At 41.7% G+C, this 23,693-nt stretch overlaps 1 long non-coding RNA gene across 1 annotated transcript; it reads left to right on the top strand.

The window, feature by feature from the left end:
• Positions 1–21,578: 21,578 nt before the first annotated feature.
• Positions 21,579–22,261, top strand: LOC143270066 (uncharacterized). Its single transcript, XR_013046951.1, has 3 exons — positions 21,579–21,727; positions 22,015–22,077; positions 22,161–22,261. It is a non-coding gene; the product is annotated as an uncharacterized LOC143270066 (long non-coding RNA).
• Positions 22,262–23,693: the final 1,432 nt, after the last annotated feature.

The following is a 23,693-nucleotide window of genomic DNA, read 5'->3' on the forward strand; positions in this document are numbered from 1 at the left end:
TCAAACTCACAGAGATCTGCCTGCCTCCTCCTCCCAAGTGCTGCGATTAAAGGTGTGGGCCACCACTGCCTGGCATAAAATATCGTGAGAGTAATTCTAACTAAGCAAGTGAAAGACTTCATGATAAAAACTTCAAGTCCTTGAAGAAAAAAATGGAAGAAGACATCAGAAGATGGAAAGATCTCTCATGCTCATGGACCATAGGATTAACATACAAAAATGGCCATCCTATCAAAAATAATCTACAGAGTCAATGCAATCCTCCCAAATTCCAACACATTTCTTCAAAGATCTTGAAAGGACAATTTTCAACTTCATATGGAAACACAAAAAACACAGGATAGCTAAAAATAATACTGAATAACTATTGCAGGATTTATTAAGGCAATTCCACATAGTCAAAAAGGAGTTTTATTCTGGGGGGGGGGATAACTTAAAGCTAGTAAAGGGGTGTGGGCAGCAGTAAGTTTGCTGCCTTAATTTTAAATGCCCTTTTTTGTCCTGTCCCAGTTAAGTTGTTTGTGTGAAAAATGCGCAGTTGGGTTCTGGAGGGTGCTGGGGATCAGTTCCCCTGTGGTTTTTCCTGTTTGGAAAACAGTGTCTGGCTTGCTTACGGATACAGAGTAACCATTCCTTGACCCCTGCTGTTAGAGGGGTATATAAGCCCATGTTGGTATGAATAAAGAGAGCTGCTACCCTGAGGAACTGAAACTGAGTGTCTAGAGTGCTGTTTAACCTCAGCATCCCTCACCAGATTTCGTGCTCCAGCTGCGCGAGTTGCCCGCAAAGGTGTAGGTTGCAGGATCTGGGAGAGGTGAAGTGCAGTCCAGCTGGGTTCTCTGGAGAACTCTGCTGGGTCTACCATCCAGCATCCAGGATCACCAGGAACCAAGAGAGCTGGCACATCAGGATCTCGGGTCTTAAGGGCTCCCATCTTGGCCCTGCCTCAGGGCAGGTCATAGGTAGACGTGACAGTTACCTGAAGTCTCACTGGGGTAGTACTTCCAGGTCAAAGCTGGAACAGCTACCCGTTATGAATAATAAAAGAACTGGCTGAGGTATCACTATCCGCAATTCCAAGTTGTACCATAAAGCTATAGTAATAAAAACAGTGTGTTATTGGCACAAAACAGACTATCAATGAAATTGAACTGAAGACCAAACATAAACCCACATACCTATGAACACCTAATTTTTTTATTTGTAAAAAAAAAAAAAAAGCCAGAAATATACACTGGAACAAAGACAGCGTTTTCACCAATTGATTCTGGTCAAATTGGATGGCTGAATGTGGAAGAATCCAAATAGATACTTACCATCCTACATAAAATCCAACTCCAAATGGATCACCAACCTCAACAGAAAACCAGATACACTGCACCTGGTAGAAGAGAAAGTAGGGGATAGGCTTGAACCCATTGACACAGGAAAAGACTTCCTGAACAGAAAACCATTAGCACAGACACTAAGATCAACAATTAATAGATGGGACCTCAAGAAACTAAAAAGCTTCTGCACAGCAAAAGACACCAGCATTTGGACAAAGCTAGGCATCTGGTGGAGGTAGGAGAATTATCACTGCCTTGCAGACAGGACATGGAGACTCGGAAATATTTGGTCATCAACCAGCCAGCAAGGTGTCTCCTCAACACATAAGAAAATAAGAATTAGCCAGGTGGTGGTGGTACATAGCTTTAATCCTAGCACTCGGGAGGCAAAGGCAGTTGGAAGCCAGCCTGGTCCACAGAGATATTTCCAGAATAACCATGGATACACAGATTTTTTTTTTTTGACAAGGGCAGAAAGTAGCCACGTTTTTCAACAAAATATCACAAGAATGGTCTCTAGACCATTTACTGATACTCTTCTCCTCTAAAAGTGCTTGAGCCAGGCCCCCACATTCCACACCGCCCTCAGCACCACTGTTCTCCACACTCCTACTAGTGTGATCCACTGAGCCTCACTTAAAGTGTCCAATCAATTTTCTAGTCCAAAGTCGCAAAGTCCAAATATTCCTCCAATAAACAGCATAGTCAGACCTGTCACAGCAATATCCTGCTCCCTGGTACCAACTTCTGTCTTAGTCAGTGTTCTGTTGCTGTGAAGATACACCATGACCACAGCAACTTTCATAAAAGAGAACATTTAATTGGGGGGAAGGGGCGGGGAGGGGGGGAAGAGGGGGAGGGGGGATGGACAGTGACAGAAACAGACCCTGGGCTTGGCATGGGCCTTTTGAAACCTCAAAGCCTCCCCCAGTGACACTCTTTCTTCAACAAGACCACACCTCCTAATTCTTTCAAATAGTGTCATTCTCTGGTGACCAAGTATTCAAATCTATGAGACTATGGGGGCCATTCTAATGTAAACCACCACAGTCCCTTTCTCAGTTACTTTTCTACAACTGTGGAGAAACACCATGACCAAGGAAAATGTTATGAAAGAAAACATTTAAGCCGGGCAGTGGTGGCCCACGCCTTTAATCCCAGCACTCGGGAGGCAGAGGCAGGCGGATCTCTGTGAGTTCGAGGCCAGCCTGGTCTCCAAAGCGAGTTCCAGGAAAGGCGCAAAGCTACACAGAGAAACCCTGTCTCAAAAAAACCGAAAAAGAAAAGAAAACATTTAATTTGGGTCTTTCTTACAGTTTCAGAGGGTTAGTCCATAATTATCACGGCAAGAAGCATGGTGGCTGCCAGGAAGGCAGGTATGGACTGAGAGATAACATTGCAGTCCGCAGGCAGAGAGAGAGAGAGAAAGAGATGGGGGGAGGGAGAGAGAGAGCCTGGCATGGGGTTTTTGTAACCTCAAAACCCATCCCCAGTGACACACATCCTCCAAAATGCCATACTTTCTCCAACAAGGTTACCCCACCTAACTCTCCCCAAACAGTTCCACTCACTGGGAAGCAAGCACTAACAATACGAGCCCATGGAGGCCGTTCTCACTCAAGCCACCACAATTCCTAGGATGTTCTTTGAATGTGGTTACTCCCCCTACTCCTCCCATGTCTCTGTTCACTCCTACTCCATCACAGCAGTCTGTCTTTTTTCCTTTTTCATTGTCTACTCAGTCCTGGTGCACTGGTCATACACTCAAGGGTCTGGGAACACCAGCTGGAGAGAGGTTGACCTAAGGGGCTATACCCTGAAAGAAAACAGACGTGCTGCGGCCCAGGGGCTATCAAGTGTCAACAGCTCCTCAGTTAGTGACCGGTGCTCGTGCACTCTTTGTGGTTTTCTTGTGACTACACGGTTTCTACCACTCTTAGCAGGCCCTCACTTCCTGTTCCTAAGACCCAGGTCTGGACAGCTACCACACATTCATCTAGTGTAGTTAGGCTTTCTATTGCTATGGTGAAACACCATGACCTACAGCAACTTGGTGAGGAAAGGGTTCATTTCAGTGAAAATGTCCTGACATAATCCATCATGAAGGAAGTTGGGAGAAATCTGGAGGCAGGAACTGAAGTAGAAGCCATGGGGATGGTTGCTGACTGGCTTGCTCTCCATGGCTTGATCGTTCTATTTTCTTATACAGCCTAGGTCCACCTTCCCAGGAACATCGCCTCCCACCATGAGGGGGGCCCTTCCATCAATCATCAATCAAGAAAATGCACCGCGTGCTTCCCACAGGGCAGCATGTAGAGCATCTTCGCAGGTGAGATTTCCTCTTCCCAACTCTAGCTTGTGTCCAGTTGATGTCATACAAACAGCACAGCATTGGACAGCTCTTACAGCTCCTATATTGAAAAAGCTTAGTTTTCTCTCATCTACAAAACAATAATAGGGCAAATTGTATGCAAATTCCTTTAGAACATAACCAAAAGTAGTTGCCTACTAAACACATCATAAAAGATAGAATCTGGTTTTGTTAACTTTAAGTTTCATTGCAGAAGATAATATCGCTTCTCTTTCCTCGTCTTGAAAGTTCAAAGTCTTAAACAATAAATAAAAATTGCAAAATTGGCTTTTTGTTTGTTTTGATTTTCATTTTCATGTATTGTTTTAGAGAGAGAGAGATAAAGTACATAAATTTGGGAGGGTAGGAAGGTGGGGAGGATCTGAGAAGAGTTCTGGTAGAAAAAAGATGATCCAAATATTGTATGAAAGATTTTCAAATACAATTTTTTTAAAAAATTAAAAAATAAAGTAAAAAATATAAATGATAACCAATCATGACAAAATGTATACACTTGTAACAGTCTTTACCCTTTATGCACAGGTGGACTTTAAAATTGAAATGGAAAGAAATTACTAGATTTAATTTTCAATATGTTTATGAAGTATGTTAAATTATGGAGAAAGAGGTGGTAATAATGTAGAAGGTTTTGTCCTGGAAATGGTGTGGATTGAGGGGATATGCACCAGTTCAACAAAAGGTAATGCAGTGTGAAGAAGTGTGTAGTTAAAGGCTGTTCGGAACTGAAGAGTCAAGACGAGACTCGAGCATGGTCTGCTGATCTGTGGACATTTGACAGGTGTCACCGGAGCTAAAGCAGGGGCTGCAAGTGACTGACTACAGACCGGTTGTTCTGACTGACATGTGACTTTGGTTTATAAAACAAGTGGCTTTGTGGGTTAGGATGTGTTCGTGCTTTGTGCAAATGAAAAAGTACAGGAACCAGCACACAACTAACGTATGTAAACTACATGTATCCACAGTAGCTATGAGATGCAGTGCATCATCATTCTCAATATAGCTCAAAATAACAATGTAATTTATAAACTACAAAATGTTTAGGAAGTGCCTAGTATGAAGGTGAATTTTGGAAAAGTATGAGTGCCGGAGAAGTAATCACTGAATTCTGCAAAAACATTACAGGCTAAGTAAACAAGATCATAGATGTGCCTGATGGTGACTCCATCTTGGTTTCTCTTCCTAAGCATACAGCGTCTCAATTTCCTTCTCACAGGCTCTCTTTCAGTTATGCTGTGCCTTTTCCAAACTCCCTGAATAATTTTGGCACAGGATTTGTCTGCTCTTCCCAGGATAACTTTGAAGTAATGCTTCTTCCACTTCTGTGTCCTGAGTCGCTGTGACCATAGGTGTGCGGAAACTGTTACTGGCTTACTCCACTTTTTGTTTTGTTGTTGTTTTGTTCTTGTTTTTGTTTTTTGAGACAGGGCTTCTCTGTGTAGTTTTGGTGCCTGTGCTGGATCTCACTCTGTAGACCAGGCTGGCCTCGAACTCACAGAGATCCGCCTGCCTCTGCCTCCCGAGTGCTGGGATTAAAAGGTATGTGCCACCACTGCCCGCTCACTCCACTTATTTAAATGAACAGCTCATACACATTGTTTTGAAGTTTTAGTTAGTTCTCACCATTGGGTCCAAAGTCGGTCCCCACAAATGGCAATGCTACTGACATATTGTAAAAGACAATCTGGGCTCAGCTCAGGCTGGACCCTGACTGTTTAAAGAGAAGGATTTCTTTTGATGAACAAAAGAAAAAATCAGTTTTCCTCAGAAACTTGTGGTTTCTCTTTGCCAGGAAGGGCCATTACTTCTCTTATCTGCCCCATAACCAACTCCCTCCTGCAATGGAGCATCTAGTTCCCTATTATCACATACCAGTCATGTCTATCAAAGCCCCCACACAAGCTCACAGGCTCTTCTGTCCCTATTAACACATACCTATGACACAGCAAAGTCCTCACCTCGGCTCCAAGACTCTTCTGTCCCTATTAACACATAACTATGACACATATCAAAGTCCCCACCTCAGCTCCAAGGCTCTTCTGTCCCTCTTAGCACATACCTATGACACATATCAAAGTCTCCACCTCAGCTCCCAGGCTTTTCTGATCACACCAACCCCATGCTAACCTCCAGGCTGTCCCCACTTCCATGCTCCCCCCACCACAAACATACCCCTTTAAGACTTGCAAAGCTTTCCCTACCATTTGCTGTTCTCTCTGTCCCTCAGAGACAGCCTTGACAGCTTGAATATGTCTTTCTTTCCATGCATGGAATAGTCTAGTTTGGTGGTTTCACTCTGCCCTCGGTTACTCCCACAATACATTATCCCTCAACTTATGCATTTTATTGACAGAAATGCTTGTATTACTAAAACTCTATACTACTGACCTTTGAATATTGATTTTAAGGATTATATCACATTTTTTGAGGACTGAAACAACTACATCAATATAGATTATAGTTATCACAAAAATTTCAGAAATGATACAACTATAGGTTCAACTTCATTAATAGTAATACAAATATTTGGGTTTTTTTTGTTTTGGCTTGATTGTTTTTTGTTTGTTTGTTTGTTTGTTTTGTTTTGTTTTGGTTTTTCGAGACAAGGTTTCTCTGTCTTTGACCAAGATTGCATGGTCAAATATGGTACAGATGCTCAGAGGTTTAAAGGATGTAAGGAACTGGAGTATGTACATTTAGAGTAGCTTGTCATGAACTTAAGAGACTCTTTCATCAAAAAGAAAGAATTAAAAACTAATATTTGTAGCAGGGCGGTGGTGGCGCATGCCTATAATCCCAGAACTAAGGAGGCAGAGCCAGGCAGATCTCTGTGAGTTCGAAGCCAGCCTGGTCTACAGAGCGAGATCCAGGACAAGCACCAAAACTACACAGAGAAACCCTGTCTAGAAAACACCAAAAAAAAAAAAAAAAAAAAAAAAAAAAAAAAAAAAAAAAAACAAGAAAGAAAGAAAGAAAAAGAAAAGAAAAGAAAAAGAAAGAAAGAAACTAGACATCAACAAACCAAATAATTCAATTTAAAAATGAGGTAAAGATCTAAACAAAGAAATCTCAAATCGCCAAGAAACAAAAAAATGTACAAATCCTTAACCATCAGGGAAATGCAAATCAAAATGACTCTGAGATTCCATCTTACACCTGCCAGAATGGTTAATATCAATAACACAAGTAACAGCTCATGTTAGAGAGGATGTGGAGCAAGGGAACACTCCTCCATCGCTGGTGGGAGTGCAAACTTGTACAGCCACTACAGAAATCAATAGGGTGCTACCTCAGAAAATTGGGAATTGATCTACCTCATGACTCAGCTACAAGAATTCTTAGGCATATACCCAAAAGAAATTCCATCCTGCCACAAGGACACTTGCTCAACAATGTTCATTGAGGCTTTATTTATAATAGCCAGAAACTAGAAACAACCTCGATGTCCTCAACCAAAGAATGGATTAAAGAATGTGATACATCTACACAATGGAGTATTATACAGCTGTTTAAAAAAAATGTCATCATAAAATTTGCAGGCAAATGGATAGAACTAGGAAAAAAAATCATCCTGAGCAAGGCAATCCAGACCCAGAAAGACAAATATGGTATGGACTCACTTAAAAGTGGATATTAGCTGATAAGTAAAGTATAATCACACTACAGTTCACACACCCAGAGAGGCTAAGTACAAGGAAGGCTCTAGGAGGGATGCAGGGAACTCGCTGGGAAGGGAAAATAGAATAGATTTTGTAGGGGGACTGGGGGCATGTGGGGATGGAAACAGGAGATCAGGGGGAGGAGAGAGTACAGGGAGAAATGACGCAAATGGGGGATGTTGGGGGGGGGAGCAATGTGGAAACCTGGTGCAATAGAAATGTCCTAAAATCTAGACCCTAGCAAGGACTCCTAATAATGGAGGATATAGAGCCTGAACTGGCCATCTTCTATAACCAGGCAAGGCTTCCAGTGGTGGGACTGGGACACCAACCCAGACACAAAACCTTAGACCTACAACCTGTCCTGCCTATAATATGTGCTGGGGCAATGGTGGCCCCGAACTTGCAGGAGTGGCTAACCAATGACTGGTATAACTTGAGGCACTCGAAATGCTGGACACTGCCTGAGGGCCAGGAACAGAGGCTGGTTGGCTCAGAGACCTAGAGTAGAACCAAACACAACTGGATGAAAGAAGGAGGAGGAGGAATAAGAGAAGGAGGAAGAGAAGGAGGAGGAGGATGAGAAGAAAGAAAGAAAGAAAGAAAGAAAGGAAGGAAGGAAGGAAGGAAGGAAGGAAGGAAGGAAGGAAGGAAGGAAGGAAGAAAGAAAGAAAGAAAGAAAGAAAGAAAGAAAGAAAGAAAGAAAGAAAGAAAGAAAGAAAGAAAGAAAGAAAGTTAATGAAATGATTCCTAACAATATTCTGCTAAACTCATAGATCAGAACCTAGCCTGGTTGTCACCAGAGAGGCTTCCTCCGGCTGTTGGGAGCAAATGCAGAGACCCATAGCTAGCTAAACATTAGGCAGAGCTCATGGAATCCTGCATAAGAGAGGAAAGGATGATTGGAGGAGCCCGGGGTTGAGGACACCAGCAGAACACAGCTCACAGAATCAACTAAGCAGGCCTCATAAGGGCTCACAGAGACTGAAGTGGCAATCACGGAGCCTGCATGGGTCTGCACTAGATCCTCTGCATTTATGTTGTGATTGTTTAGCTTGGGACTATTGGAGAAATTATTTTGGCCACTCCACGTAGTTAAAAGGATATTTATTAAATGGCGTAACTCACAAATTAAGTAATGGGTAGGTCGCAGGGTCTGGGGAAGGTGTAATGCAGTCTAGCGGTGTTCTCCGGAGCTCTGCACAGTCAATCTGCACCGGTCAGCGTTCCGGCACCGAGAGAGCGCCCAGAGCGAGCGCTGGCCCATTCAGCTCTCGGGTCCCCAGGCGCCTCCCCTCGCCCCGCCTCGTAGGCGTGACAGTTGCCAGAGTCTCAATGGGGGTTGGAACTTCCAGAACCAAGCTGGAATGGCTACCCACTACATCTCCCCCTTTTTGTCTAAATAAGAAGGTTCTAAACTAATACAAGACTATATACAAAGGAATGGTTATCAAATATTGTCCAGAAATAATGAGAGATAATGACCTAGATAAGATGTAACTACAACCAATGCAAACAATATCAAGCAAGAAACACATACTAAAATCCAGAGAAGTATAGAGCATAGGTAAACAGCATGTTATAAAGATCATTCAAAGGTGTCCTATCCTAAAGAACCTGAACCTAATACTTAATATGTTCTATCTAAGATATTATATATACTAAGTTGTAACTATAACTGCTAGTCTTCAATCCCATCAAAGACCTGAGAAGGAACATAATGGTCCCTGAGAAATGGTAGATGGATGCAAGCAACTTTCGGGAATCTTGCAAGAGTAGACCAAGACAGCTGGCAGCCTGGACAGTCACCTAATGTTTCTCAGCATTGTTGGTGCATTCAAATTGGCTACAGGCCTAGAGTATCTGACAGACCATTTTCAGAAGCAGGATTTCTGAAAGACCATCTTACCCTGTCTTGGCAGAGTACAGTGGTCGCTTTCCTTGTGTCCCACTTGTCCAGAAAGGAGAGCATTGCATTTGTACTGTCAGCCATCAAGGCAAGGGCAGTTCTTTGCCCAGTAGGCCATTTTGTGCCAAAAGACAAACTTCCAAATGGAAATGTCTTAGAAGCCCAACATTCTCTTGGGATCAATTGGTGCAGCCAGGAGCAATTGTGTCTCACGTCAACAGAATTCTAAGTTATTTAAATGCCATATTCTCCAGGTCTATGAAGTGTTTGAAGATTACCTGCCCATCTGACCTATGTATCTGTAAATCTGGATAACCTAACTAACGTAACTATAGAGATGACAGGCATAGGCGACTATAAATCTATAAATATTATCTATCGAAATAACCTAAGGACTAAGGCTTCACATAAATAAGGTAAACAGTCTATAAGCAAATGTATGGTGAAGAACGATGACTTCAAAATTGTGACAATACACAAGATATTTATAACAGAGGTAGGAATATATAGTGCGATATGCAATATGACAATAATATTAAATATATATCAATATACCGAATATCCTAAACAGAAGTAGAGCATATATAAAGTATGACAGATATAAATTTACATTTGTATCAATATAAAAATGTTTCAAATAAGAGTAGAAATATATGTACATTATAACAAATATAGTTCTGTATTTGTATCAATATACAAATTATCTTAAACAGGAGTATAAAAATAGTTTACATTTGTATCAACATATAAGAATCTATAACAGTACAAATTACAGTGCAAATTATCTAAGGTTGCTATTTTACTAAGTTTGTTTACTAGTGTATACAATGATTTACCATCATATCTTATACCTATCTGTTCCATTTCTTCTCCCCCAACCCCCTTTTTTTTTTTTTTTTACAATCCTGAGTTAATATTTTCTTCCACCCCCAACCCTATAACCATCATCCATAACCCTGAGAATTATGAAACCTAAGGGAGAAGGGGCGTCGTTTTCTTAGAATTGCTTCCTGCTGTTTAGGGGGTGATGTTATCTCTGTTGGGTACTGTGAGAAAGCTCAGATAGTTAAATCTCAGTTAGACTAACTGTAGGTTCTGCAGCAAGTTTTAGAGTAATAGGTAAGATTGTCTGAAATTCTGGCAAGAAGTGTAGTATGATGATGATTACCATGGCATCATTCTGGATTGGGTAGAGTTGCTGTTGTTGGGGCCCCATCTTCCTTCTGGTGACTTCTGAGATTGCTATTGGAAAAACTTATTTGTTATCAAAAATGGGAGGTTTGGATTTAAAGAGGACATAGCATGTAAGAAAGGATTCTGAGAAATCAAGAGTAAGCATGGAGAGAATTAGAATTTAGAAGACAATGGTCCCTTTTTATTGGTTTCCTTCTGTCTCATACCAGAGGGCTCTTCTGATATGGGACTGAAGAATCTCTTAAACTTTTCTTTTAGCAATATGCTTGGGTTTAGAGAAGGAGTGAGCCAATTCCATCTCCAAAGCCAGCTTGGCTATAATTGAATTGGAACCACAACTTTTCTAGATTGATAGAGAGAAAGATGTTAGACAGTGAGATTTTACCATGTGTAGATTGGTACCAATAGATTCTTCCTTTCTGCTGTAAACATCCGGATATCCAAGGCCTTATGAGTTTTGGAAGATGGGTATTTCCATTATCCTGGAAAGACAAAAACAGAACCCTACCCCACCCTTTGATTATTAAATTTTTCTTACAACTTGTAGAGATGTCACATTGGTGGATGATCTTTTACTTCTCTTCATCAAGGGGTTTTTCCTGTTCAAATCGAATTTTTATTAATTTTGTTGGTATCCATAGCTTTTCTTCTCCTGCAGAAACAAAGGCAAAACCCCTTCCCCAACGTAGAACATATCCAGGTTTCCATTCTGAGGTCAGCACATCCTTAAAATAAACTGGTTGGTTTAGCTCAGGAGTTTTGTCTGTTGTCCAATGTTTCTCCGCAGCTGTTGTTCCTTTCTCATTAGCATTGAGAAAATTCAAGGTTAATAAAGCACTATGCAGTCTATTTCTAGGAGTCATTGTTACCTGTTGCTGTTTATTTAGCATATCCTTTAAAGTTCAATTGGATCTCTCTATGACTGCTTGGCCTGTGGGATTGTGTGGTATACCTGTAACATGCTTTATATTATAATAAGCAAAGAACTGTCTCATTTTATTGGAGACATATGCTGGGGCATTGTCTGTCTTAATTTGTACAGGTATTCCCATGATGGCCATAACTTCTAATAGGTGTGTAATCACAGAATCAGCCTTTTCAGAACTCATAGGAGTTGCCCATTGAAATCCTGAATAGGTGTCAATGGTATGATGTACATACTTTAATCTTCCAAATTCTGCAAAATGAAACACATCCATTTGCCAAATTTCATTTCTTTGTATACCTTTTGGATTACTCCCTGCAGGTAATGGAGTTTGGTTATAGATGGAACAAGTAGGACATTTTTTCACAATATCCCTAGCCTGTTGCCAAGTGATGGAGAAATCCTTCTTCAAACCTTTGCTATTTATATGGTGTTTCTTATGATATTCTGAAGCTTCTAGCACATTACCTATTAGTAACTGATCAATCTCATCATTACCTTGTGCTAAAGGTCCTGGCAGACCTGTATGGGATCTGATATGTGTTATATATATAGGATGTTCCCTTTTTCTGATGATTTCCTGCAATTGTATGAATGATGAAGTTAATTCTGTATTATCAGGAATAAATTCAGCAGTTTCAATATGTAAAACAACTCTCTCTGCATATTGAGAGTCAGTGACTATATTGAGGGGTTCTGTGAAGTCCATCAGTACCATAAGAATGGCATACAGTTCTGCCTTTTGTACAGAGCTATATGGACTTTGCACCACTTTACTTAAGTCTCCTGATTTATATCCTGCTTTCCCTGATTTATTTGCATCAGTATAGAATGTGAGGACTCCAGAAATTGGCTTTTGTCGTACAATGTGAGGAAGGACCCATTCAGTCTTCTTTATGAATTCTATTCTCTTGCTTTTGGGATAGTGGTTGTTAATCTCTCCCAAAAAGTTACTGCAGGCTCTCTGCCAGTATTCATTATCTTTCCATAGTGATGAAATTTCCTCATTAGTTAATGGTACTACAATTTCTGCTGGGTCCATTCCTGTCAACTGGCGAAGTCTTAATTTACCCTTTTGAATCAAATCAGAGATCTTTTCTATATAAGTCTTTAATTTCTTATTTGGTTTACGTGGTAGGAATATCCATTCCAATATAATATCTTCCCTCTGCATCAAAATACCTGTTGGGGAATGTCTGGAGGGGAATATGACAAGAATGCATTTAAGTTCTGGATCCACACGATCCACATGTGCTTCTCGAATTGTCTTTTCTACTAGAGCCAATTCCTTCTCAGCTTCGGCTGATAATTCTCTTGGACTATTTAATTCTTTGTCCCCTTCTAGAGTATTAGCCAAATTTTGTAGTCCATCTTTGGGTATTCCCATGATACCCAGTAAGTTGGAAATGCTTCCTAATAACTTTTGAAAATCATTAAGAGTCTTCAATCTATCTCTTCTTAGTTGTACCTTTTGGGGTCTAATTTTTTGTAGCTCTATCTTATATCCTAAGTAATTAATAGAATCTCCTCTTTGTATTTTTTCAGGAGCAATTTGCAGTCCCCAGCGAGGCAAAACTTTTTTTACTTCTTCAAACATGCTTTCCAATGTCTCTAACTTTGGATCAGCTAATAGGATATCATCCATATAGTGATAAATTATGGATTGTGGAAACTTTACACGAATTATCTCTAATGGTTTCTGCACAAAGTATTGACACAAAGTAGGGCTGTTTAACATTCCCTGTGGGAGGACCTTCCATTGATATCTCTTGACTGGCTGAGAATTATTATAATTAGGTACTGTGAAGGCAAATTTTTCTCTATCATTTTCCTGTAAGGGTATGGTAAAGAAACAGTCTTTTAAGTCAATAACTATTATAGGCCATTCTTTTGGTAGCATAGAGGGCAAGGGCATCCCAGTCTGTAGGGAGCCCATTGGCTGAATTACTTTATTAATAGCTCTCAGATCTGTCAGCATTCTCCAATTACCAGATTTTTTTTTAATAACAAATACAGGAGAATTCCAAGGACTGGTAGATTCTTCAATGTGTTGAGCATTTAACTGCTCTTGAACTAGCTGTTCTAAAGCTTGTAGCTTCTCTTTTGTCAAAGGCCATTGTCCAACCCAGACAGGTTTATTAGTTAGCCATTTTAAAGGTAAGGCAGTTGGTACTTCTGAGAGTTCAACAACAGTCGTGCTCTGTTTGTGAACAGCCTGAATGGTTGGTGACTGATTTTTATAGCATGTTATGATATTATTCCTAGAAACATGCATTGGTCTGTATTACTTTTCTGAAAGTGTAGGAATTTTAATCTGGGTATTCCACTGTTGTAACAGATCTCGGCCCCAAAGATTTACTGCTACATTTGCTACATAAGGCTTCAGCCTTCCTCTCTGTCCTTCTGGCCCTATGCATTCAACCCATCTCGAACTCTGCTTTATCTGAGATAGGGTGCCAATCCCTAACAGTTGGACATCTACCTCTTGAAGAGGCCAATTCGGATGCCATGATTTTGGTGTAATTATAGTCACATCTGCACCTGTGTCTACCAGGCCCTCCAGAACCAGGCCATTAATTCGAATTCTAAGCTTTGGTCTTTGTTCATTTATGGAAGTCTGCCAAAATATTTGTTTTATAGTGTTCTTTGTAAACTGTGATCCAGCTATCAAAGCTGTTTTATCATCCATTGCAGTATCGGTTTTTACATTAGGCATTGGTTTATTCAGTTGTCCTGGAGAGGAATTTCTTCCACAGTGGCAGGGAATGTTCATACTACGTTTGGTTTGGGGGCCTGCAAGAGGCCCCCTGAGGCGTTTCCCGCCAGTAAAGGGTTGCCTTGTATATCTATTTTTGATCTGCACTCACTGGTCCAATGTCGGCCTTTGCCACATCTTCTACATAATCCAGGAGGTGGTTGGGGTCTCCTGTTTAGGCTATTCCTAGAAGGAGTATTGCTTCTAGGAGTACCCCATGTACAGTTTTTACTTATATGACCTGGTGTACCACACTTAAAACATTTGGTAACACGGGGCCTTCTTTCACCTCTGGGATTTGTCTCTCCTATCCAAGCCTCATTACTGTAGTTAAGAGACTGAACACCATTAGTATATTGAATCCATTCTTCCAAAGGAGCTGATCTGATCTTTAATGGTGTAAGTATTCTTCTGCATTCTGCATTAGCATTGTCGAACGCCAAGGACTCAGTTAATACTTTTCTTAATTCTTTGTCTGACACAGCTCTTGTTATAGCTCTGTTCAGTCTTTGTAAAAAATCAGTGAAGGGTTCATGCAGTCCCTGAAATATCTTTGTGTATACCTCAGTTGGTTTTCCAGGTTCTGGAATTTTTTCCCAAGCATTTAGAGCTGCTGTACGGCATAGGGATATTGTATGCTCATCATAAGTGGCTTGTACATTCCTGTCAGCGAAACATCCCTCACCAAGTATTTGATCTTGGGAGATCACAAAACCTCTGATTTTACCTTGTTGTTCTAAATTTTTTGCCTCTTCTCTCAACCAGCTTTTCCACTGTAACTGCTGACTATATTCTAGAACAGCTGAAATTAACTGATGCCAGTCATCTGGAATGATTCTATGTGAGGTAGACCACGAATTTAACATCTGTTTTACATATGTGGATTGTATCCCATACGTAACTACTGCTTCCTTTATATTTTTAAAGTCCCTTGTTGAAATTGGTTGTAATGTATATGTCATATATGGCTCGGGGTGTGTGTCATCTGCTGGCTTCTCATGGACAATAACAGGATAAGCCATTGTATGAGAGCCATTTGGAGATGTTACAACCTCTATGGTCTTGACCTTCTGCTTATTAGTTCCCTTGTCATGTTTACTGAGAGTTTCTTCTAGGACTTGCAAACGAGCACCTAGGGTCTGTTCTAGGGAGTGAACCTCCTCTCTTGCAAGGGACTCCATATTTCTCATGGAATCATAGAAGTTTTTATGTTCCTCAGAAACACATGATTCCATGGACCTTATCCTATCAATTAACGATAATCTTTCTTCCTTATATACCGTCTGAGTAGCCACAACTTCACTCTGGAGAGTTAGTGTTCTATCCATTAAATATTCATATTTATTATCAATAAAATCAATTTTGGGTACAAGCCCGTGTTGTAAATCCTGATTAGCAGATTCTAGAGAAAGAATTTTTTCTCTAAGCCTTCATTGCTATCTTTGAAAGCAGATTCCAGAGAGAGAATCTTTTTCTCTAAGCCTTCATTGCTATCTTTGAAAGCAGATTCCAGAGAGAGAATCTTTTTCTGTAAGCCTTCATTGCTATCTTTTAAAGCCTGTATCAGTCCCAATAATGACTGATCTTTGTTCTTAAACCAGTGTTTGAACACTGTGTGAATTATTATGATGAATGCCAAAATGGTATAGCCCAGATATGCCTTAGGAATGTCGTATATTTCCAGGAAGATGTCATTCATCATACAGGCAAAAAGGTTTTTAAACTCTTGTGAGGTAATGTTGTCGGCCATATTACACGAATTACTCAAAATTTGTTAGTCAATTTTAAGGTGTAAAATTATCAAGTACCTTTACTTGAAACAATATGCTTACCTTTCGTGTAGTAGCACTTTTCAGCCAGCAGGTGGCGTTGGTACAGCTCCGAAACAGGGCCTGCTGGCGATCTTGGCTGGAGTCGGAGGGAGATGGCGGAAATCGGAGCTAGCACTCTCCTGCCTCTTTCACTGGTCTGGGGCTAGGCTAGGGAATTGAGATCGGACTAGCTGCTCCCTTTTTCGGGAATGGAACCGTGTAGGTGTTCCCTGGTTATATGGAACTTTGCAGGCGGGTTTAGGTACCCGCCAGCTAGGGAGGAGACGGCGGGAGCCGCCCAGGCCTTTGGAGTTTGCCCCACGTGAGCGCCAGATATTGGAGAAATTATTTTGGCCACTCCACGTAGTTAAAAGGATATTTATTAAATGGCGTAACTCACAAATTAAGTAATGGGTAGGTCGCAGGGTCTGGGGAAGGTGTAATGCAGTCCAGCGGTGTTCTCCGGAGCTCTGCACAGTCAATCTGCACCGGTCAGCGTTCCGGCACCGAGAGAGCGCCCAGAGCGAGCGCTGGCCCATTCAGCTCTCGGGTCCCCAGGCGCCTCCCCTCGCCCCGCCTCGTAGGTGTGACAGTTGCCAGAGTCTCAATGGGGGTTGGAACTTCCAGAACCAAGCTGGAATGGCTACCCACTACATGGGACTTTTGTGGGACTCCTGACAGTGAGACTTGGGGAGTTTCTAACTCTTTTGCCTGCTCTTGGGACCTTTTCCCTCCTATTGGGTTGCCTCCCCTAGCCTTGATATGAGGAATTGTGTCTAATCTTATTGCATCTTGTTATGCCGTGTTCAGTTGGTATGCCTCAGTAGGCCTTCTCTTTCTGAAGGGACATGAAGTATTGGTGAAATCATTAAGGCAACTTCATGTAGTTAAAGGGGAGGTTTATTTTGTGGGGTAACTCACAAGTGAAGGGACAGGTAACAGGGTCTGAGAAAGGTGTAGCGCAGTCCGGTGGTGTTCTCTGGAGAATTCTGCTCAGTCTACCTCCAGCGTCCAGGGTCCAGGAACCAAGAACGCCGATGCATCCAGATCTCAGGTCTTCAGGGTCCTCTCTCAGCCCCGCCTTGTAGGCGTGACAGTTACCGAAGCCTCAATGGGGGTTGGAACTTCCAGATCAAAGCTGGAATGGCTACCCGCTACAATGTTTTGATACTACTGTTTTCAGTAGGATGTGCCATACACAGCTCATGTGTTACAAGCATGTTCAGAAGGACATACCTGTTGGAGAGTCAAGGTGAGAGAAGAAAGAGAAATGTAGATGCTTGGTCACACGAAGGCCTCTTTGGACTCTTGTTTCTGGACTTCCTAGCCGCTAAGATAAATTGGTTTTCCTTCCATGTGATGGGGTTTATGTTATCAACTTGGCAGATCTAGAGTCATTGTGGTTGTTTGAATAGGAATTGCCCCCACAGCCATGTGTTTGAATATTTGGTCCATAGGGAGTGGCACTATTAGGACGTGTGACCTTGTTAGAGTGGTTATGGCTTTGTTGGAAGAAGTGTATCACCAGGGGGTGGGCTTTGAGGTCTCTGAAACTCAAGCCAGTTCATTTCCTGGGGTCTTCATTCAAGATGTAGAACTCTCAGCTCCTTCTCCAACACCATGTCTGCCTACATGTTGCCATGGCCATGCTTTCTGCCAATAAGATAATGGACTAAACCTCTGAAACTGTAAGCCAACCCCAATTAATTGTTTCCCTTTGTAAGAGTTGCTGTGGTCATGGTGTCTCTTCACAGCAATAAAACCCTAACAGAATCACCATGGGAAGAAATATCTTGTCATTAATGTGAAGAATTTTCTCGATTAGGTTACTAGAGGTGGAACACCATCCATAAAATAGAATTGCAATATTTTTCTTGACTGTTGTCACAGACGAAATAAAAATGATAAAGGAAGGTGAGCACCGGCATCCAGCACTTAACATCCAGACTGTGGATTTGATGTGACCAGAGGCATCTATTTCCCAAAGTCATATCTTCCCACAAAACTGTTTGCCCATCAGAAGCCTAAAAACCAAAAGCCAACTGGCCATGGACTGAAGCTTTCTAACCATGGAGAAAAGGAAGTATTTTGTCGGGTGGTTTGTAACAGTGATGGAAAGCACATCGAAAGCATCTATATTCACAACATGAAGTAAATGAATATTTAGAAGTGAATTGGAAAATAAACAGTCCTATCCATCAGCCGGTTAAGAAGATAACTCTTTATACAGGCAGTCATTATTTGTATATGGATGGGCTCTGAGGGAATCCCTCATGGGCATTACAGACAGGAGCATAACTTTGTTGTTCACATACAGGTCAAAGCACTGAGAGAGAAGGCAGCTCACCTCTGTAAATCCTGTGACACAATGTATCACGCACTCAGATAAAGACAATTGTTGCCCCTCAGAGGCATTCAGAGAAAATGTGCCTGTTTTCACATTTAACCCAAGACAGTTTAGAAAATTCCGAAAGTTGAGACTGTCATACTCTGCATCTGATTTCCTTTTCCAATCCAGAACCACTTGATCTCCAGCAGGACGGATAGATAAGTTGAATGTTCTTCAAGAAAGGGGAGAGCTGAAAGAGATGCATGATCCTCTGAGAAATAGGTCCAGAGAGGCGCAACAGAGGCAGAAGACAGGAATGTCTCTCACCGGCATTAATCTGTGATGCTCATTGCAACTTTGACCCAGATGTTAATAACACTGAACAGAAAGTCTAGGAGACTGGAAGCAAAATTATTTTTCTAAAACATCAGTCAGATTCAATAGAAAACTTAGACCCAAGCACTCCTAAGTCACGAGTGTGTACTGCAATAAATTCTAACTTCCTTGAAAAGATGGACATGCCCAATGAATTTCTGAAAATATTTAGAACTTCATTTGTAAAAGGAAGATGTGTGTGTGTGCATGCGTGTGTGTGCATGCATGTGTGTGTGTGTGTGTGTGTGTGTGTGTGTGTGTACTTTCATCTCTTTTTCCTTTGCTTATCTGAAATATTTGAATTTGTGGAGAACTTCATATTCCATCACTGCATCTGCATCATTCCTGCTGCAAGCCGCAGGAAAACGGAACGGAATTCAGCTACTGTCACAAAAGCTACTACTTGGAAAAGTCAAGGACTTCTCCAAAGGTCAAGCCGTGGCTTATGAAGTCTTGGTGATAGTTTAGCATATATATATATACACATATATATCCTGGTTCCTAAAATGATTTTCTCATGTGTTTCCAAGAACTCCTAACAGTGTGTTTATCTAAAATGCCTATCAAGCATCCAAGGCCAAATGAAACAACACCTGTCTCCTAGGTTAGGAAGATAGTTTTATTTCTTGTGCAATTTACGGTGAGACCCTCCTTCCTTACAGCCTTACTAATAGATCCCCCCCCCAACTTCTTACCTAACCACTTCTAGGAATGTAGACTGAGCACATAGATGCCCTTTTTGATATACTAACCGGTCATTAGCACTCAGTTGACCTCCTCTATAACCACTCCCATTTTGGATTGTAAAAGAAAGCCTGACGTCTCTGCCTGAGGAAAATTCTTACCTACCTTTATGACCCCATAAGAATTCAAGCCTGGTGACCTTGCTCTGTGAGAGGATTGCTATTGCTTGGGTTTATAACTGGATTCCAGAGAGACTTGGGGAGAACTGAGAGAATAAGGAGACGGAGACGGGGAAAGAGAAGAAAAAAGAGAAGAACTAGATGGGTAAGAACTGGAAAGAAATGGACTAGATGGGAAGAACTAGATTGAAGGGCTAGAAGAGGGTACTAGAGGAACAAGATGGAAGATGAGGAAGAGCCAGATGGGAAAGAACCAGATGAGGAAGAACAAGATGAGAGAGAAGGAGATGGGAGAGAAGCTAAGATGGAAAAGAACTAGATGGATGAGAACCTAGAAGGGACAGAACTAGATGAAGGAATTAAGATAGAACCTAGAGGGGACAGCAGATAAATATAGAGAAATCAGGCAAGAAAGGAGCTAAAAATGAGAGCAGAATAGAAGCTGTGTCGAGACAGAACCGACACAGAATAATAAAGTGTGTGGACTAAGGAGTTTCGTGTACGTAGATTCATTTCTTTTCATCAACGATTCAATTATCAGCTGGTTGTAGATTCTTCCTGGACCCTGGGAGAGGACTATCGAGGACTATTGAGGAGCCAGACGCCCCTAGTCCCCGATACCTTCCCATCCCTCCTCCACTCGGACCCATCTTGTCTACCCCCTCCCTACTGATGATCTGTTCTTTACAGATGATTGGTGTGTGTGTGTGTGTGTGTGTGTGTGTGTGTGTGTGTGTGTGTGTTCAACTTTTTTAGTTCGTTGGTGAGCTTCATAAATACAGAAATCTATGGCTGGCAACTTGTCTTGTTTGGGCACAAGATTGCTGGGATTTCAGAGGTGCGTTTTTTATGTGTGACTAGAAACTCTCTAGAAGCAAACATCCCAGGCCTCTGGTTCTTACAATCATTTCACCCTTATTACATGATCTTCTCTAAGTCTTAGATACAGGTATTTCATTGCAGACATATGTTTAAAAAATACTTGTAAGGAACCACTGACATAGTGTATCAATTGTAGTTACACTCAGTACTATTTTGAAAATCAATTATCTACCTCCCCCATTTTTATCTTCCATATTTCTCCTATGTGATGAATGCAAAGGGAAATGCAGATTTTTGTTGTTGAAAAAGTTCCTGTGGTAAGATTGTGAGGCTACCTGCAATATAAACTGAGTATTGAGTTAAAACAGATTTCCTCCTTGCCATGACACCCCATTCATCAGAGATACTGACACCTGGGTCTACCTTGATCTCTGGGAAATAAAACAAGTAGATTTTTAATTGTCTACAGTTTGTGATACCCATACATTTGTAGATACGGAAACAGAACTGTGGTCAATCTACCAGTATCCACGCCTTTAAAGAAATCAGATTCTTCGTCCTTCAGAAGCCAGCAACTGTCCTTATATCCTCGGTTAGAGGTGGAGGCTTGTAAACTCCTTCCCACTCCATGCTTACAGTGTCAACAGCCTGATCCTGTGTCAGCAACCAGAACTGCTGTCATTTGTGACACTGAGACTTCTTCGGTCTCTTTACATTCAAAACACAGTTTCCAGTCATCCCTCCCTACCTGTGGTCTCATAGGCTTTCCACCGCTTCTTCCGTGATGATCCCAGAGCCTCGGGGTGGGGTGTGACGTAGATGTAAAATAGATACAGTGGGATGTGATATGATATAGACTGTGGATGAGCACTCCACAGTCACCTACTCATTCTCTGTACTTGGACCATCTGTTAGTTTCTACATTAACCACTATCTGTTGCATCAAGAAACTTCTCTAATGAGGTCTGGGAGCTGCACTATTTAGGATAGTGCTATGAAAATATTAATTTAGAAGGCAGTTCAGTGCTGTCCTCATAGCAAAATAATAGCAGCAGGTTCGTCCATGGAGCCTGTGACATTACATTACCAGGCATGGGTTTTCTCCTGTGGAGTGAGCCATGAATCCAGGCAGAAAGCGGCTGATTACTCCCATGATCTTGGTGCCACTGGAGTACCAACGGCATATCTTGCCTCACTGGTCATTACAGCAGTTCACAGGATTCGCAGCCAAGTAAGACTATTAATAACTCTTTTCCACAATAAGTGGATAGCACTTTTAGAGCTACCCAGTAAGGAAGAAGCGTATTTGTACTATGCACTTAATTTCTCCGTGTCCTGTGACCATTTTCTGCGGTATCTTCAGGAGGAGGATCTTACTATCAAGGCCTGGTAAGCAACAAAGGATAACGGTGATAACACGCACTGTTTTTGGGGAAGGGCAGTCTCTGGGCCACCTCTGACCGACAATTGGAGCAGAGGTATTCCAACTTGGCACTGGACTTTTTATTTAGCAACTTCTGGTTTCTGGGCTGAGCACAGCTGCTGATTAGCTTTCCATGGGGCTTTTTCAAACATCATTACAGGTAGTTATTCCTTCTAACCCCCCTCCTCTGCCCTAGCGGCCCCCCCCCCGGACATTTAACCCTCCTCCACACTGTTACCTCTTTCCCTTGCAGGTGACATGCAGTATGTTTTTACGTCACAGAGTGAGCCAAGTCCAGTGTTGTTCTTTCTCTCTGGTAAGATTTCATGAGCCATTAACAGTTTTTGTTGTTTTGGTTTGATTTGGTTTCTATATGAATTTTTGGGTTGTTTTTCCTAGTTCTGTGGAGCACGTCATCAGAATTCTGAAGATTTCCGTAAGACTGTAGATCCCTTTGGTAATACAGCCAGTGTTTGCAGCATTAATTCCACCAGCCCAAGGGCATTAGAGTCTCTCCTTGTTTAGTGTCTTCTTCAATCTCTTTTTTCAGTCTATTAATTTCTTTTCTTATAGAGAGTTCATTGGTTTTTGTTTTTATTGTTGCTGTTTTCAAGACAAGGTTTCTCTGTGTAGCCTGGCTGTCCTGGAACTTGCTATATAGGCCAGGCTGACCTCAAACTCAGAGATCTGCCTGCTTCTGCCTCCTGAGTGCTGCATTTAAAGGTGTGCAACACCATCTCCCAGCTTCGTAGAGTTTTGATCCTAGGTGTTTTGTTGATTTTATCAGAAGCTTTAGGAATGACACATGTATGTGTGTGTGTGTGTGTGTGTGTGTGTGTGTGTGTGTGTGTGTGTATGTGGGAGTGGGGTATGTGGGGGGTGGGTGTGGGTGTATCTGGATTTTGTAGGTTGATTTTGTATTTTCTGGTAGAGACAATGGGGTCTATTAAGTAAAAAATCATAGCATCTGCAAATATTTCTTTCTTTACAAATTTTGTCTCTTAGATAGTTTTTTTTTCTAAGTAAGTCTTTGAATACTTACTATATTGAGTAAGAGTAGAACAGGAAATTCTTGTCTCAGATTAGAGAGAAACTGTGGTTGCTACCTATATAGAATAGTCTACAGTTTTTTTGGTTGTTTGTTTGTTTGTTTGTTTTTTGAGACAGGGTTTCTCTGTGTAGTTTTGGTGCCTGTCCTGGATCTTGCTCTGTAGACCAGGCTGGCCTCAAACTCACAGAGATCCTCCTGGCTCTGCCTCCTGAGTGCTGGGATTAAAGTCATGCTCCACCACTGCCCGGCCTTTACAGATTTGTTTATTTATTATGTACACATCGTTCTGCCTGCAGGCCAGAAGAGGGCACCAGATCTCATCACACACGGCTGTGAGCCACCATGTGGTTGCTGGGAATTGAACTCAGGACCTCTGGGAGAGCAGCCAGTGCTCTTAACCTCTGAGCCATCTCTGCAGCTAGTCTACTGTTTTATTAGACTCAGCCTTCATTGTGTTGCGTTCCACTCCATTCCACAGCACCCTTCCCTTCCTCCAGCTCTTCTTTCTGCTCCCTACTCTTCGAGATGTTCGCTGATCCAGCGGCAGGGATGTGTTGATAGAGAGTCCTTACCTACAGTTTACCACTCGAAGTCACTTATTCTTGACATGTTGAACGGTTGTGAGTCTGTCCATTAACCACTACCCATGACAAAAATCAAGGTTATCTGACCGAGACTGAGACAAGCAGAAAACGTGGATATAGACATAAATATTTAGGAAGGGATTTGACAACATGGTGACTAAAGAACTAACAACCGGAGATCTCCTGCTGAGGCCTATGATCTTCTAGGTTTGGGCCATAATTTGAGCACCACACATGAATTCTCTCCTGAGAGCCAGGCTGAAGTTTTAACTAGGTTGGTTGATTCGCCCCCATGAA

Source organism: Peromyscus maniculatus, chromosome 22 (genome assembly GCF_049852395.1).
Source record: "Peromyscus maniculatus bairdii isolate BWxNUB_F1_BW_parent chromosome 22, HU_Pman_BW_mat_3.1, whole genome shotgun sequence".
In the NCBI taxonomy this organism is placed as follows: Eukaryota; Metazoa; Chordata; class Mammalia; order Rodentia; family Cricetidae; genus Peromyscus; species Peromyscus maniculatus.